Below are 16,440 nucleotides of genomic sequence, written 5' to 3'. Positions count from 1 at the left end.
CCTGGGAAGCTGGTTGAGCTGTTCCCCTGGGGATGGTGATATCCACTGAGGCTGACTTCAGAGTAGATTTTAATCCCAGCTAACTTCTTTGGGGTGCTTTCCTGCACTGATCAGTAGCAGTGATAAATCAATGTGCCTCTTTCTGTTCAAGGTAGAAAAAATCGAGTTGGCAAGACCAGACACAGAAGGGTTGACCTGGGAAGGGGAGCGTCAGCACAGACTAGTGTAATCAAGATGCCTAGTGTAAGGAACAAGCATGATTTCCAGACACTTCTTAGCACATGTAAGTCTTTGAGGGAGTTATGAATGTCTGGTCTCTGGAGACAGCCTACTACTTCAGTCTAATTGCCAGCTCCACCAGGCATTACCAGTGTGGTTCAGGGTAGCTTACTCAACCATCTTAAATCTTAGTTGCGGGCCTGTAATTGGTGTAATAAGAGCAGATGCAGCTGGGTGTTTATGAGATCTATCTGGCTTAACTCAAGTACTATTTTTAGAATAGTACCTTAAGCAAGCACTGAATAAGTATTATCATTACTTTTATAACCAGTAGGTGATTTTTTGCTTGTCACTTCTCAATCTAGATTCCCTCATTGGTAACATGAGTCAAAGTGAAAGTGTTAGTTGCTCAGTCATGTCCAACTCTTTGTGACCCCATGGACTATAGTCCTCTAGGTTCCTCTGTCCATGAAATTCTCTAGGCAAGAAAACTGGAGTGAGTTGACATGTCCTTCTCCAGGCAACCCTCCCCACCCAGGGATCAAAGCCAGGTCTTGTGAATTGCAGCCTGATTCTGTACTGTCTGAGCAACCAGGGAAGTCCATTTGACTCCAGTGAAAGCATTGTTTCAGTTGTTGATAATTCAGGGGTGAGGAGATAGAAAGCCATCCACTGGGAGCTTACATTTTCAATGGGAGGCAAGGCAGAGAAGAATTGAAAACAGAACAAAAACAAATAACCAAAAACATAAATAAGGTATAGATGGTAAATTGCCTGTTAGAAAATACTCAGTAAAAGCCATTACACTGTATCTAAATTCTTCAACTTTAAAAAGAGACCATACAAATAGCAATCCCATAAGGTTATTGTAAGGATTAAATGAATTATAATGGCTCATAAGAAGGACAGATAGACTGGGGGGACAGAAGCCTTTATCCACACAGGAGGGAGTGTCACTAAGTGATACTGGACAGACTGAGACCTCCCTGATTATAAGTTCAATGCATTAAAAGAAATTTTTTTTTAGTTAATTACTTTTGGTTGCACTGGGTCTTTGTTGCCGTGTGCCAGCTTTCTCTAGTTGTGGCCAGCAGGGCCTATTCTCTAGTGTGGCCAGCAAGGGCTACTCTCTAGTTGAGACTGTTGTAGACCGTGGACTCCAGGGCACACAGGCGCAGTAATTGTGGCGCATGGGCTTAGTTGCCCTGTGGCACATGGGATCTTCCCACACTAGGGACTGAACCTGTGTTCCCTGCACTGGCATGCAAATTCTTAACCACTGGACCACCAGGGAAGTCCAAGCTCATTGCATTTTAATCCAGAATCTGAATTTGCCTTCCAGTTAGGAGGGTGACATTCAATGTATAAAGGAAAGAAATAACAAATATAGAGAGTAGTAAATCACGAACCTGCAAAATGAAAGTAGATCAGGGAGTAAGAGAGGGAGGCACATTTTTTCTGGCTTCTTAAAAATTATATTTCCTGACAGGAGGTAAAGCCAATCCCTCAGTCTGCAATAATGGAATACATTTTATTTCCCATTTCCCAGTGATTTTGAGAGGCTTAAATAGACTTTACGATTTTAAACATGTTCCAAAGACTATAATTCAAACAAATATACGCACTCCTATGTTCACAGCAGCACTATTACAATAGCTGAGCCATGGAAACTACCTAACTGTCCATCAACAGAGGAAAGATAAAGAAAATGTGGCATAAATAATATATATACACACAATGGACTATTATTCAGCCACAAAAAGAATGAAAGAATGCCATTTGCAGCAACATGGATGCACCTAGAGATGATCACACTAAGCGAAGTAAATCAGACAAATATCACATAATATCCCTTACATATGGAATCTAAAATACGACACAAAGGAACATATCAGTGAAAAAGAGACAGACTCAAAGATGGATAATAGACTTGAGGTTGCCAGGGAGGGGCAGGGGCTGGGAAAGGGATGCATTGGGAATTAGCAGTATGAAGTGGGAAACTGGATAATTACCATAATATATTATGTTAAAGTTAATTCTCTGCTCGCATCTAAGTCTGTAAGAATCAGTATTTTACAGTTAACCTTTTTGGTTGAAAAGCTACTCTCTTCTCCAGCAGGCCAAGTAGAATTCCTTTCTCTCCAATCCCAACTGTCCAGCCATCTTCGTGCTGTGTCAGTTCAGTTCAGTTCATTTCACTCTCTCAGTCCTGTCTGACTCTTTGCGACCCCATGACCAGGCCTCCCTGTCCATCATCATCTCCCGGAGTTCACTCAAACTCATGTCCATCAGGTCAGTGAATCATCCAGCCATCTCATTCTCTGTTGTCCCCTTCTCCTCTTGCCCCCAATCCCTCCCAGCATCAGGGTCTTTTCCAATGAGTCAATGCTTCACTTGAGATGGCCAAAGTATTGGAGTTTCAGCTTTAGCATCAGTTCTTCCAATGAACACCCAGGACTGATCTTCTTTAGAATGGACTGGTTGGATCTCCTTGCAGTCCAAGGGACTCTCAAGAGTCTTCTCCAACACCACAGTTCAAAAGTATCAATTCTTCAGTGCTCAGCTTTCTTCACAGTCCAAGTCTCACATCCATACACGACCACTGGAAAAACTATAGCCTTGACTAGATGGACCTTTGTTGGCAAAGTAATGTCTCTGCTTTTGAATATACTATCTAGGTTGGTCATAACTTTCCTTCCAAGAAGTAAGCGTCTTTTAATTTCATGGCTGCCATCATCTGCAGTGATTTTGGAGTCCCTCAAAATTAAGTCTGACACTGTTTCCACTGTTTACCCATCTATCTATCATGAAGTGATGGGACCAGATGCCATGATCTTAGTTGTCTGAATGTTGAGCTTTAAGCCAACTTTTTCACTCTCCACTTTCACTTTCATCAAGAGGCTTTTTAGCTCCTCTTCACTTTCTGCCATAAGGGTGGTGTCATCTGCATATCTGAGGTGATTGATATTTCTCCCGGCAATCTTGTTTCCATCTTGTGCTTCTTCCAGCCCAGCGTTTCTCATTATGTATTCTGCATAGAAGTTAAATAAACAGGGTGACAATATACAGCCTTGACGTACTCCTTTTCCTATTTGGAACAAATCTGTTGTTCCATGTCCAGTTCTAATTGTTGCTTCCTGACCTGCATATAGGTTTCTCAAGAGGCAGGTTAGGCGGTCTGGTATTCCCATCTCTTTCAGAATTTTCCACAGTTTATTGTGATCCACACAGTCAAAGTCTTTGGCATAGTCAATAAAGCAGAAATAGATGATTTTTAAGAACTCTCTTGCTTTTTCCATGATCCAGCAGATGTTGGCAATTTGATCTCTGGTTCCTCTGCCTTTTCTAAAACCAGCTTGAACATCTGGAAGTTCATGGTTCACATACTGCTGAAGCCTGGCTTGCAGAATTTTGAGCATTACTAGTGTGTGAGATGAGCGCAATTGTGTGGTAGTTTGAACATTCTTTGGCATTGCCTTTCTTTGGGATTGGAATGAAAACTGACCTTTTCAAGTCCTGTGGCCACTGCTGAGTTGTCCAAATTTGCTGGTATATTGAATGCAGCACTTTCACAGCATCATCTTTCAGGATTTGAAATAGCTCAACTGGAATTCCATCACCTCCACTAGCTTTGTTCGTAGTGATGCTTTCTAAGGCCCACTTGACTTCACATTCCAAGATGTCTGGCTCTAGATGAGTGATCACACCATCGTGATTATCTGGGTTGTGGAGATTTTTTTTGTACAGTTCTTCTGTGTATTCTTGCCACCTCTTCTTACTGTCTTCTGCTTCTGTTATGTCCATACCATTTGTGTCCTTTATCGAGCCCATCTTTGCATGAAATGTTCCCTTGGTATCTCTAATTTTCTTGAAGAGATCTCTAGTCTTTCCCATTCTGTTCTTTTCCTCTATTTCTTTGCATTGGTCGCTGAAGAAGGCTTTCTTACCTCTCCTTGCTATTCTTTGGAATTCTGCATTCAGATGCTGATATCTTTCCTTTTCTCCTTTGCTTTTTGCTTCTCTTCTTTTCACAGTTATTTGTAAGGCCTCCTCAGACAGCCATTTTGCTTTTTGCATTTCTTTTCCGTGGGGATGTTTTGATCCCTGTCTCCTGTACAATGTCACAAACCTCTGTCTATAGTTCATCAGGAACTCTGTCTATCAGATCTAGTCCCCTAAATCTATTTCTCACTTCCACTGTATAATCATAAGGGAGTTGATTTAGGTCATACCTGAATGGGATTTCTTTGGAGGGAATGATGCTGAAGCTGAAACTCCAGTACTTTGGCCGCCTCATGCGAAGAGTTGACTCACTGGAAAAGACCCTGATGCTGGGAGGGATTGGGGTCAGGAGGAAAAGGGGACGACAGAGGATGAGATGGCTGGATGGCATCACGAACTGTATGGACGTGAGTCTGAGTGAACTCTGGGAGTTGGTGATGGACAAGGAGGCCTGGCGTGCTGCAATACATGGGGTCGCAAAAAGTCGGACACGATTGAGTGACTGAACTGAACTGAACTGAACGGTCTAGTGGTTTTCCCTACTGTCTTCAATTTAAGTCTGAATTTGGCAATAAGGACTTCATGATCTGAGCCACAGTCAGCTCCCGGTCTTGTTTTTGCTGACTGTATAGAGCTTCTCCATCTTAGGCTGCAAAGAATATAATCAATCTGATTTTGGTGTTGACCATGTGGTGATGTCCATGTGTAGAGTCATCTCTTGTGTCGTTGGAAGAGGGTGTTTGCTATGACCAGTGTGTTCTGTTGGCAAAACTCTACTAGCCTTTGCCCTGCTTCATTTCGTCCTCCAAGGCCAAATTTTCCTGTTACTCCAGGTGTTTCTTGACTTCCTACTTTTGCATTCCAGTCCTCTATAATGAAAAAGACATCTTTTTTGGGTGTTCTAAAAGGTCTTGTAGGTCTTCATAGAACCATTCAACTTCAGCTTCTTCAGCGTTACTAGTTGGTGCATAGGCCTGGATTACCGTAATATTGGATGGTTTGCCTTGGAAATGAACAGAGATCATTCTGTCGTTTTTGAGATTGCATCCAAGTACTGCATTTTGGACTCTTTTTTGACCACGATGGCTACTCCGTTTCTTCTAAGGGATCCCTGCCCACAGTAGTAGATATAATGGTCATCTGAGTTAAATTCACCCACTCCAGTCCACTTTAGTTCCCTGATTCCTAGAATGTCGACGTTCACTCTTGCCATCTCCTGTTTTTCCACTTCCAATTTGCCTTGATTCATGGACCTAACATTCCAGGTTCCTATGCGATAGTGCTCTGTAGCCAAATAGAAGTGCGTGCTTTAACACACAGACACACACAGGCACAGTTTTTACCCCATTGTAATTCCAGACATCTGAACATCTCGAGGCCAGTGTTCACCGTCCTCCCTACTTACCCTCTCCTGCAGTGACTTGGAGAACCGGATCAGAACTTATCAGGGCTATCTGTGCCTCAGAAAGGTAACGCCAAAGGATGAATAAAGTAGGGTTTAGCAGCAGAAAAGAGAACTGAGCCTTCTTTCTCCCCTTCCCGTTCTCTCCCAAAGCGCCCTAGCGGGAAGCTCGCCTGCGAGTGGGCACACTTTCAACTTGCTCCTCGGATGGAGCGGGTCTAGGACCTTGCATTGGTGGGCGAGCCCTGGGCGTGGCCAGTGGGGGCGGGACCGGGTCGGGGGCGTGGTGGGGCGGAGCTGAAACTCTGACGGATCTCCCAGTGCGTGAGGCTGCAGAAGGTGGAGAAAAGTTGTTGGTTCCCGGCGCCAGGGTCAAAGCCGCCGGGACTAGGACCACTCAGCAGGGATCCGGCTTGACCTTCGGAGAACCAGCCGGACCCGCCCAATTCGGCTGGCCGGGTCGATTCGGGGTCAGGGGAAGCCGCTGGCCGGCGGCCTGAACCCGAGGGCTGCAGGATGCTCTCCAAACACAGGGCCCTGGGGCTGTGCGGGTGCACCGCAGGACAGAGGTAAGGAGGCGCCGGAGGCGTCTGTCTCCAGAATTTGGAATTTGTTGAGGAAACCTAGAGGGCGCTGACGCCACCAGCAGCGTCTCCGCCTCTGCGGAGAATGGGGAATGAGGAAAATTTGGTCCTTCTAGGATCTTCAACATGAAACCATCTGATGCACCTGGAATCGGACCATGTTCTGTTCCCTAAAGTGAGGAGGGGCGTGGCCGAGGGAGCGCGTTTAACTGTATCCTACTCGGGTTTCCCGAGTCTACCTCCACCCCACACTGAACACATTTTGTCACTTAGGATCTGGGAAGTGGGGTCCGGTTATGGGAAATCCCTTTCCGCAAAGCTTGGGGTCTCATCTAGCGCCCCCATCCCCTATCTGCACCCTTAGCTTGTCAAACTGGGATTGCGGAGCACAGGGGGAGAGCCTGGCTTTTTGCACCCCTTGTGTCCAACCCCAGGTCCTAGAGCAGCTCTTGGATCACTGAGGAAGGCGCGCTCACAACTCAGCTACTTCAAACCCGAGCTTGGCAGAATTCGGGGACTCCTCCTGACACCCCAGATTTGGTCCGATGTAATTTAGGAGTTGTAGGTAGGAGCTGGTCGGACCCAAAGACACTGGTGTCTGCTGCAACAGAACAGGGCTTCCCAGGGGTCCCATACCTGAAACCTTTCACCCCAGTTCCCTGTCCACAAGGGGAATGTGCTGCCTCTTGGAGTAGAATCAAGGGACCTCCAACACAGCCCAAAGCCTGGAGCATTGGCTAGCCGACCAGTTGGTGATACACCATTGTTATTTTCATACTGCACCTTGTGTCTGAGGTCACCGTGCAGATTAGGCAGGTGGGGCAGGGAGAATGATCTTCAAGCTTCAGGTACAGCTGGCATCAAGCACCCTTTCTTGCTCAGCACTGGCTTCGGTGGCTCGAGGGACCAGCTAGGAGCTAGGCCTTAGCCCCTCTGGATCAGGCACACTTCTGCCAGGGTCCTGAGATGCAGGAGGCCAAAAAGCGAAAATGTGTTTTTCTTGCCTCCTGCCCTGGAGTGTGGAGAAGGCAATGGCACCCCACTCCAGTACTCTTGCTTGGAAAATCCCATGGATGGAGGAGCCTGGTAGGCTGCAGACCATGGGGTCGCTAAGAGTCAGACATGGCTGAGCGACTTCACTTTCACTTTTCACTTTCATGCATTGGAGAAGGAAATGGCAACCCACTCCAGTGTTCTTGCCTGGAGAATCCCAGGGATGGGGGAGCCTGGCGGGCTGCCGTCTATGGGGTCGCACAGAGTTGGACACAACTGAAGCGACTTAGCAGCAACAGCAGCAGCCCTGGAGTGCAGGATCTGCAGGGCCACATGAGTGAAACTGTCAGTGGGTCCAGGGCATCTCTGAGTCTTGCTTTCGGGCCCAGGTTCCACTCCAGCCCCTGTGCGACCTGATGGTCAAAAAGCCAAATTCAACTTAATGGGAATCTTTCTTTCTCTCTTTCCTGAGACTCTTTAAGCTGGGCTTGAAGCACTATGATAGAAACATAGACACACTGCCAACTGATGTTAAAAAGTTTCATTTACTTTTCAGAAGTTCTTGTGCACAATTGAAATTCAAGAGAAATCCATTCCCTTTGAAACTTGAAATTCTCCTTCTGTCAGTCTAGGCTTGAAACGGGTTTCAGTCTGTGTGTGTGTGCACGTGTTATGTGTGTGTGTATGTATATCATTTTTGTTTTGTTTTTAATGTGCCGAAACTCAGGTTCATATACAGATGGGCCAAAAAAACAACAATTTGACACAACACTTGAGAAAAAGCTGGCTATTTTGAATCTACTAAGAGGTGAAATCATCCTGTTTTTTATGGGCAATGTAGGGTACTTTTCAGGAGTAATTTTGACTCCATACTTGCAGACTCTAGAAATTGACATCCTCATATGAAGAGAATGGATTTTTGTAAGCTGTTGACACAAAATGGACAGTGTAGTGTCCCTGAAATTTATCCTCAATAAAGCAGGCCCTTACATGAAAAAAATAAAATAAGGTGCCAAGGTCAAGTGAAACAGTCTTCTAAGATCTGCTATTTGAAAGAGTCACTCCACAACCGGGCCAGCCAACACTCTGTGACAAGAGTCCGCATCTTGAGAAAGTTGTTTCTTCATCACTATTCTAATGCTACCAGCTCCCCTCCCCTGCCCACGGACACATTTGCATTGCAGATAGATATTTTTATTCAAGGAGACCATATAGAAAAAAAGAAGCACTTTGAGAAATTCTATTTCAAGTCAGCCAGGAGTTCAGATCAGAGAAAATTGCTGGGTAACTAGAACAAACATGTCAGGTGTAATTATCAAACGGGAGCAAGAGGAAGGAAACTGCACATTGAATGGAAGTATTGCTAAGTTCTCTCAGCTCATGGTACTACGTGTGATTTATTTGGCGTCAAACATCAATTATCCAGAAAGGCATATAATGAAAAGCAAAATTGTCCTCCATTTCTCCCTGCTGCTAACAGGGAGACATTTTAAACTAGGAAGGCTCCTAGATTACCTCCTAGTAGGGCTGTTTGTTAATTTCCCAGAATATTTTCCCAAGAATACTGGAGTGGGTTGCCATTTTCTTCTCCAGGGAATCTTCCTCACCCAGGGATTGAACCCTCATCTCCTGCATTGCAGGTGGTCTCCTGCTTTACAGGCAGATTCTTTACTGCTTAGCCACCAGGAAGGCCCAACAGTTACTTTACCTGCAACCTTCTTCCTCTCTTCTTTACTTATATATCCACATAGTGTTTGCCTGTCAGTACACCCAGCTTCCCATGTGGCAGCTAGTGGTAAAGAATCTGCCGGCTAATGGAGGAGACCGAAAAAGACTCAGGTTCAACCTGGGTGGGGAAGATCCCCTGGAGAAGGCAATGACAGCCCACTCCAGTATTCTTGCTTGGGAAATCCTGTGGACAGAGGAGGCCTGTGGGCTACATAGAGTCCCAAAGAATGGGACATGACTGAGTGCAACTCCCCCCACCCCCTGCCACACACACACACACACACACACACACACACACACACACACACCCCTTAGAATAAAATACTACATTTCCCAGACACCCTTGCAGAAAGGAATGGTCACATGACTGCAATCTGCCCAATGAGATGCAAGTGTTGGTTTCAGGGCAGGGCTTCAGGGGAATCTCTGGGCCCCAGATCTAAGACTGCAGGACAGAAGACCCTCAGCCTTGGGGAGGCCTCCTCTCAACTTGTGAGCAGGCTGCGTGATCTGAGTGGGTTTCTCTCCCTTCTCGTGTGGGCTCGTGTGGATAGCTCAGGCAGCCCCTGGGTACTGGTCTCCCAGCTTCTTGCATTAGCATCAGATTTCCTCCTTGGAGCGAGTTTCCCTTCGCTGTGTGTCTCAGGAGGGTCCTTGAGTTAATTTTTGTGACTGATTTTGACCAAACCCTTTTACTAGTTGGACTTTAACGAATCCCAGCTCTGAGGTCCAGGGGCTGAGCGTCTAAGTCGGCAGAGACTTGGACCCTAAGGCAGATTTGCCCAAAGATGAAGGGCATGAGATTTAAAAAGAAGTGATGTGTGGGTCCAGGGTCCTGGCTGTTTTCAGATAATGAACTCTGAGAGAGAAGAGGATAGAATAGGCCATGCGAATACATTTGACCCATATGCAAATTATACACTCATGCAAATTCCACCTTACACTCTGGTATGCAGGCTTTCTCCAAGGCTGCAGCTGCATTACTCATGTACCAGGGAGAGTCATGTGCTTGCAAGTGCCAGAACAAACTATTTTCACATATATATGACATCTAATGAAAAGGAGCTCAGATTTCTCAGCTTCATTTGTAAACTGCTTTTTGATATAGCACAGCCTCTTACTTTTACTTTCCTTCATCCTCCCGCTTAGCTGTCAAAGACCGGGGAGGTCACTGACATCTTACAAAGATTGTTCTCACCATGAATTCTCTTCCTGTGATGTGTCTCATCCTCAGAGCAGAGATTGCCTTCCCGGAAGAAGCCACAGTGTTTTCTGAGGAGCTCGAGTTCACAATCCAGAGGTGAGTTGTTATGCGTCATTATTTATATTCAAGTGCTTCCTTGGTGGCTCAGTGGTAAAGAATCCACCTGCCAATGCAAGAGATGACCCAGAGATGCAATCCATCCCTGGGTTAAGAAGATTCCCTGGAGGAGGAAATGGTAACCCATTCCAGTATTCTTGCGGGAAATCCCATGGACAGAAGAACCTAGTGGGCTACGTGACTGAGCAACTAAACAAAACCAACAATTTATATTCAAAGCTAACTGGCTGCTGATTGTGCACACTAGCCTTCATTATGGGCTACTATTTTTCTTTTGGAAGAAAGTTGTATTTCTGAGCTGAATGTCAGTTTTAAATCTTTTAAAGCAAATGCATAAGTTTAATTTTAGTTCAAAGTCAAAAGCCCACGTGAGGTATATAATTTGCCTGAGCTGATCTAAAGAACAGATTTTTCTCTATGTTGTAGAAATAGATTAGGAAGACCAAGCATCGTGGGCAAATTGTTGTGCTTTTCTAATATGTCAGACTATGTCATTGGGTTAGAACTCCTGTCCAAATGAGGATACCAGCTCCTGTCCAGAAGGTTCAGTTTTCTTCTCTCATGCATGCTGGTAGGAATATAAAATGGTGCAGCCAATCTGGAAAATAGTTGGGCACTTTGAAATTCAAGTACACATGTACCATGCAAGCCAGTAATGGCACTCCTGGGCACTTATTTGTCCCAGGTAGATGAAAACTTGTATCCACACTAAAACCTGTACGTGAATGTTGATAGCAGCTTTATTCGTAATAACCCCAACCTGGAAACAATCCACATGTTCTTTATCAAGTTCATAGTTAACATGTAGAACATCCATAGGAATGGACTGTTATACAACAACTTGAATTGATCTCAAGTGTTTTCTGTTGAGTGAATGCCCTTCCCCCACCCCCACAAAAGACCATATGTCCTGTGTTTCCATGCATTTAACAGTTCTTGAAATGACAGATTTATAGAGCTGGAGAGGAGACTATTGGTCATCAAGCATTCATGGTGCTGGTGAATCGCTGGATTCTGGAAGATCATGAGTGTCGCCCTTGAAGCCCTCTCTGGGCCTCCCACAGAGCCAGCATTGTTGGCACTGCCCAGTTGGGAGATTATCACCCAGAAGCTTCTCTCTGGTGCACACCGTGGTCTCTGGCTCTTTCCAAAACTCTTCACTTAGTTTTCTCCTGGGCTCCTAGTCAGAGTAGTGACAAGTGTGAAAGCGATCTTAGGAAACATGGAACCAAACAGAGCTTCATTTCTCATTCAGTACATGGACATCGGTTGTAACACCCACTGATGGAAAGAAGACTGATGCTACTGCACTGAATTTTGAGATTAAAGAGAGGGAGGATAGCTTGTCCAGGCATGAGGCATTTATCAATACATGTCCCTGTGGCTTCATAACGTGTTTCTAAATTCTGATATAGCATTTTGTGGTCAGCTGGCTCTGTGACAAAATGAGGATCTGCCAGCTGATGTTTATGACTTTCCATAGAAGCTTTCAGACAAAATTTGTCTTACGTTTTGCTTGAGGAATGAAGGGCCAGAAGTCTAAACCTCCTAGAATTCCCAGAGGGATGTGCCACGTGATTCAAGAGAGAGAGGACACAGTCTTAAATTTCTTGTAAATCAGTCTTTAGAAGATGTCATAAACCCATCCATAATCAAAGCTTATTTAAGATTTGTGTCACATTTACTTGTCTTTTCTGTATTTGACATGCAAGGAAAATTTAAAGATTTCCTTTGAAGGTTCAGTCTGAATGTTTTAGTTTGAAGTCTGGCTGACTGTGTGTCTGCTCAGTTTAAATGGAAAATATTCTTGTACTATACCAAGAGTTTTAAGGATTGCCTAGCCCTTACTACTCAGCTTCCCCTGCTGTTAACATCCCACTACCATTCCTTTTTTTGTATTTTAAGATTTATTTATTGTTGCACTGGATCTTCACTGCTGGGTGCAGGCCTTCTCCAGCTGTGGTGGGCGGGGGCTACTGTCTGGTTGCAGTGCTCAGGTTTCTGGTTGCAGTGGAATCTCTTGTTGCAGGTGGCACACAGGCTCTAGGCAGGTGGGCTTCCGTCGTTGCGGCTTGTGGGCTCAGTAGTTGTGGGCTCAGTAGCCTGTGCACTGGCTTAGTTTCCTCACGGCATATGGGATCTTCCCGGACCAAGGATCGAACCTATGTCCCTTGCATTGGCAGGTGGATTCTTTACCACTGAGCCACTAGAGAAGCCCCCTTCCCGATTCTTTTTTTTTTAAATAGCTGTATAATGCTTCATTTATAAATGGGCCACTACCCATTCAATCCCTCCCCTAAATTAGGATTTTTTTTTAATTGTTTCCAATATTTTGTAGCTACATACCGTGCTATAAGCAGTAAACTTGTGTGCATGGATTTTGTGTATATTTAGAGAAATATCTTCAGGGTGGCTTCCTAGAAGTGGAATTTCTGGGTCAAAATATAAGTGCATGTGAAGTTTTCTTAAGTATTACCAATTTCCCTCCAGAAGGATGGTGCCAAATGGGACTCTCGCCATTCACACACAAGAATGCCCGTTTCTCTGCAGCCTTGCCAACAGAATGTGTTGGCGTGCTTTTTAATTTTTGCCAGTCTGTTAGGTGAGAAATTGTATCTTGATGTTGTTTTAAGCTTCGTCTAATTATAAGTTAGTCTGAACCCTTTTTCATATGTTTGTGAGCCATTTTTTAATCTCGTGAATTTTCTGCTCACATGTTAGTTACATCACTGTTTCAGTCTGAATTTCAGAACTGCCCATTTCAAGGGGAATTTAATTTCTTCTTCCAAAGCATGTAATTGGTGGAACTTCCCTGGTGGTTTAGTGACTAAGACCATGGGCTGTCAATGCAGTGTGTGTTTGATCCCTAGCCAGGAAATGCCCACATACTGCAGCTAAGAGTTTGCATGCCCCAACTAAAGATCTGGAGCAGCCAAATAAATAAATATTAAAAACCACCGCCGCCACCAACAAAAAACCCCCATGTGATTGGTTTCAGGTTAAGTATCGGTGCCTGAATCTGACGTGTCCTGAGAAGCCTTCAGCACTGGCCATAACATGTGGTTTGGAGGGTGTGTGGTGCTGGTGGGGGCTGGACAATGTTGTATTGAGATTGGATTGGTCTTGTTACCAAGAAAGTTTGAAAGAGATCCTGGAGAAGTTCATTCCTGACTTCTAATCACAGTTCTTCCGCCCATCACAGAGGGACCCTTCAGATCTGAGGAATCTCATAGGACAGTGGGGGCAGAGAGGTTAGGAGTGAGTGAGGACCAAATTCTGGCTACAAAGATGTGAATGCCAATCACCCCTAAACTACCTGTGTAGCTTTGGGCTTGCACATGTCCTCTCAGTGGTCAATACATGTTTATTGAGTGAACAGTTGAATTTAGTAGTGTAGGACTCTGATCCCAAAATAAAGTATGTAGGATTGTCAACCCCAGAATGAATGGGTGAGACAGCAAATAAACCTGTAATGAGTGTGGGACCTTTAGAGTGTTTGTCTAATTCTGGGAAAGGTTTCTTCCTGCTGTCTGTCGTTAGAGCTGAGTTATTTCGGATATACTGATGTGCTTTGTCTTGTATTTCTTTTCTTCTTAAGATTTTTTTTTTTTTTGGATGTGGACCATTTTAAAAGTCTTTATTGAATTTGTTATAGTATTGCTTTTTTTTAAATGTTTTGTTTTTTTTTTGCCCTGAGGCCTGTGGGATCTTAGCTCCCCAATTAGGGGTTGAAACCACATCCCCTACGTTGGAAGGCGAAGTCTTACCCACTGGACCATCAGGGAGGTCTCCATATGTTTCCATATAGCAGCCATCCACCATTCTGATGGTCTTGTTTTCTTGCTGTATCAAGGATGGGCCATCTTCTTAACCATGATATGCACTCCATGTATAATCAGTGACTTACCATTTGTCTTTAAGTCAGCTCCCTTGAAAAAAACATAAATTCATCTGAAAAGGAAACTTGATATCCACCATCATAAACAGAAAATTGGCTTGTGATAAAGAAGAGATAATCATAAATATAAATACCACATATGCAAAGAAACAATGTTGGATTCCACCTAGGTACCATTACTTACAAAAGGGCCTGGGCTGGAGGCCCACTGTCTCTCTATTTCGAAGGAGAAGAGCTGCTGTTAGAGAAGGGTTAGACCTTCTCCTTGATGTCTCAGTACAGAGGGTTGAAGGAGAACTTGAAGGAGATAGCTGTCTCACTTGGTGACTCAGTGTTATCTAAGATCTGGTCTGTGCATCACCAGAACTATATCTAGAACCAGGAGCAATGTCTGCCCTTGGACCAACTGGCCCCCAACTTCTTCATCATCAGAAACTGGGATAAATGAGGCTTAGATGTACCCAAGTCAGACCCCTGATGGTCAGCCTGTGGTCCAAGATACCTGATTCAGACTCAAGGAACCTGTTAATCGCTGACTCCTTTGGGGGTTGTCCACTTAGCTGTGTAGTTCCTAGAGATGGCTAGAGTATGATTTTCATTTTACAAATATTTTTCTGACCATCTCTTATGTGCAAATTCTGGTTAATTTTCCCCCTCCCTTCTCTTAACTCCTTCCTTCTTTCCTTCCCTTCTTCCCTTTTGTTTACTGTCTCTCTACTCTCTCTCTCTTTATTTTTTCTCTGATAAATAATCCTGGCCCTCATGAAACTCACAGATTCTTTAGAGGCAGAGAGAGGGCAAATGTGTAAATTAACAAATAGTCTTCCCTTGGCAAAAATGTGGTTTTTGAATAAATGAATCCAAAAATAGATATGATAGCAGAATTTAACATTCTATTTTCAGAGTTATAGAATGCGATGAAGCAGTGCTAATGAGCTTCCATAGAAGGCATCAGAATTTTCTTACTGAACCAAAGAAGACTTGTCTGTCAGCATAAGTCAGCAGAGGACCTCCATGGCAGCTGCAGGCGAGGTGGAAACTCTGAACGGGGAGTTCTCTGACCCTCCAAGCTTCTGTCCAAGCCCCTGAGGAAGTATGTGGACGGCAAGCGACCTGAGAAAGAGAAGAGAGAGGACAGTGCAGTCCATGTGGAAAACCAGAGGAGCCTTCCTGGAGGAGGAGGCTTGGGGTGATAAGCGAGGCTTGGCTTGATGAATATAAGCTGGTGAAGGTCCACTTCTCTTCGTGAAGCATTAGTAAGATGGGATCGGAAGTTCCACTCCCTGGAATTTCAGCTCTGCCTATTTCAGCATCTCGAAGATTCCTAAAAACTTTTCATCCTTGTGGGGTTCTGGGCTGGATGGTTTCTGAGAACAGGATATCAGGAGCCTGGGCTCACAGGAGACATATTGGGCTCCCTTCTCTGGGGTGCTTTCTTTTGATATTATGGTGAATTATACACAAGCCTGGGCTTCCTTGGTGGCTCAACCAGTAAAGAATCTGCCTGCAGTGCAGGAGACCTGGGTTCAATCCCTGGGTTGGGAAGATCCCCTGGAGGAGGAAATGGCAACCCACTCTAGTACTCTTGCCTGGAGAATTCCATGGACAGAGGAGCCTAGCAGGCCACAGTCCATGGGATCCCAGAGTCGGACGTGACTGAGCGAGTAACTTTCACTTTCATACACAAGCCTGTGCCTGGGACGTCTCCAAGGCAGGACGGCCCATCTGCAGCAGTGCCCTCAGAGGGGAAGCGGTTTAGTGCACTGTCTCTTTTTAATGTTCCCGACCTACCAAACATGTTGCAGCTCATTGATGAACACATCTCATGCAGTCCCTGCTGGTCTCCTTACAGAGATACATGTAGTGTACTCATGAGTCTCCCAAAGCTTGACCAGCCCTGTCCTCTAGGCAAAACAGTATTTTCTCTGTAAATCTCCATTAGTCATTTGTTCCTGCCGTAACCCCTGAACACAACACACGCTCACTGCCTCACAGTTCTGCAAGGTCAGAAGTCCAACTTGAGAGTTCCCTCGTGGTCCAGTGGTTAAGAATCTACCTTCCACTGCAAGGGACACATGTTCTATCTCTGGTTGGGGAACTAAGATCCCATATGCTACGGATCGACTAAGCCCGCTTGCCGCAACTACTGAGTCCACACGCCACAGTGAAAGATCCCGCATGACGCAACAAAGATGTGTGCTGCAACTGAGACCCAACACAGCCAGATAAATAAATAAATATTTATAAAAGTATTATATTAAAAAAAAGAGGTCTAATCTGAGTCTCATTCAGG

General features: G+C 44.8%; 1 long non-coding RNA gene across 1 annotated transcript; it reads left to right on the top strand.

The window, feature by feature from the left end:
- Positions 1 to 5,933: 5,933 nt before the first annotated feature.
- On the top strand, positions 5,934 to 16,079 carry LOC138422311 (uncharacterized). The gene is made up of 3 exons (XR_011249832.1): positions 5,934 to 6,192; positions 10,163 to 10,228; positions 15,051 to 16,079. It is a non-coding gene; the product is annotated as an uncharacterized lncRNA (long non-coding RNA).
- Positions 16,080 to 16,440: the final 361 nt, after the last annotated feature.

The sequence above is a fragment of the Ovis canadensis genome, chromosome 17 (assembly GCF_042477335.2).
Source record: "Ovis canadensis isolate MfBH-ARS-UI-01 breed Bighorn chromosome 17, ARS-UI_OviCan_v2, whole genome shotgun sequence".
In the NCBI taxonomy this organism is placed as follows: domain Eukaryota; kingdom Metazoa; phylum Chordata; class Mammalia; order Artiodactyla; family Bovidae; genus Ovis; species Ovis canadensis.
The sequence above is the reverse complement of the archived record's forward strand: the minus strand, read 5'-3'. Positions and strand labels throughout refer to the sequence as shown.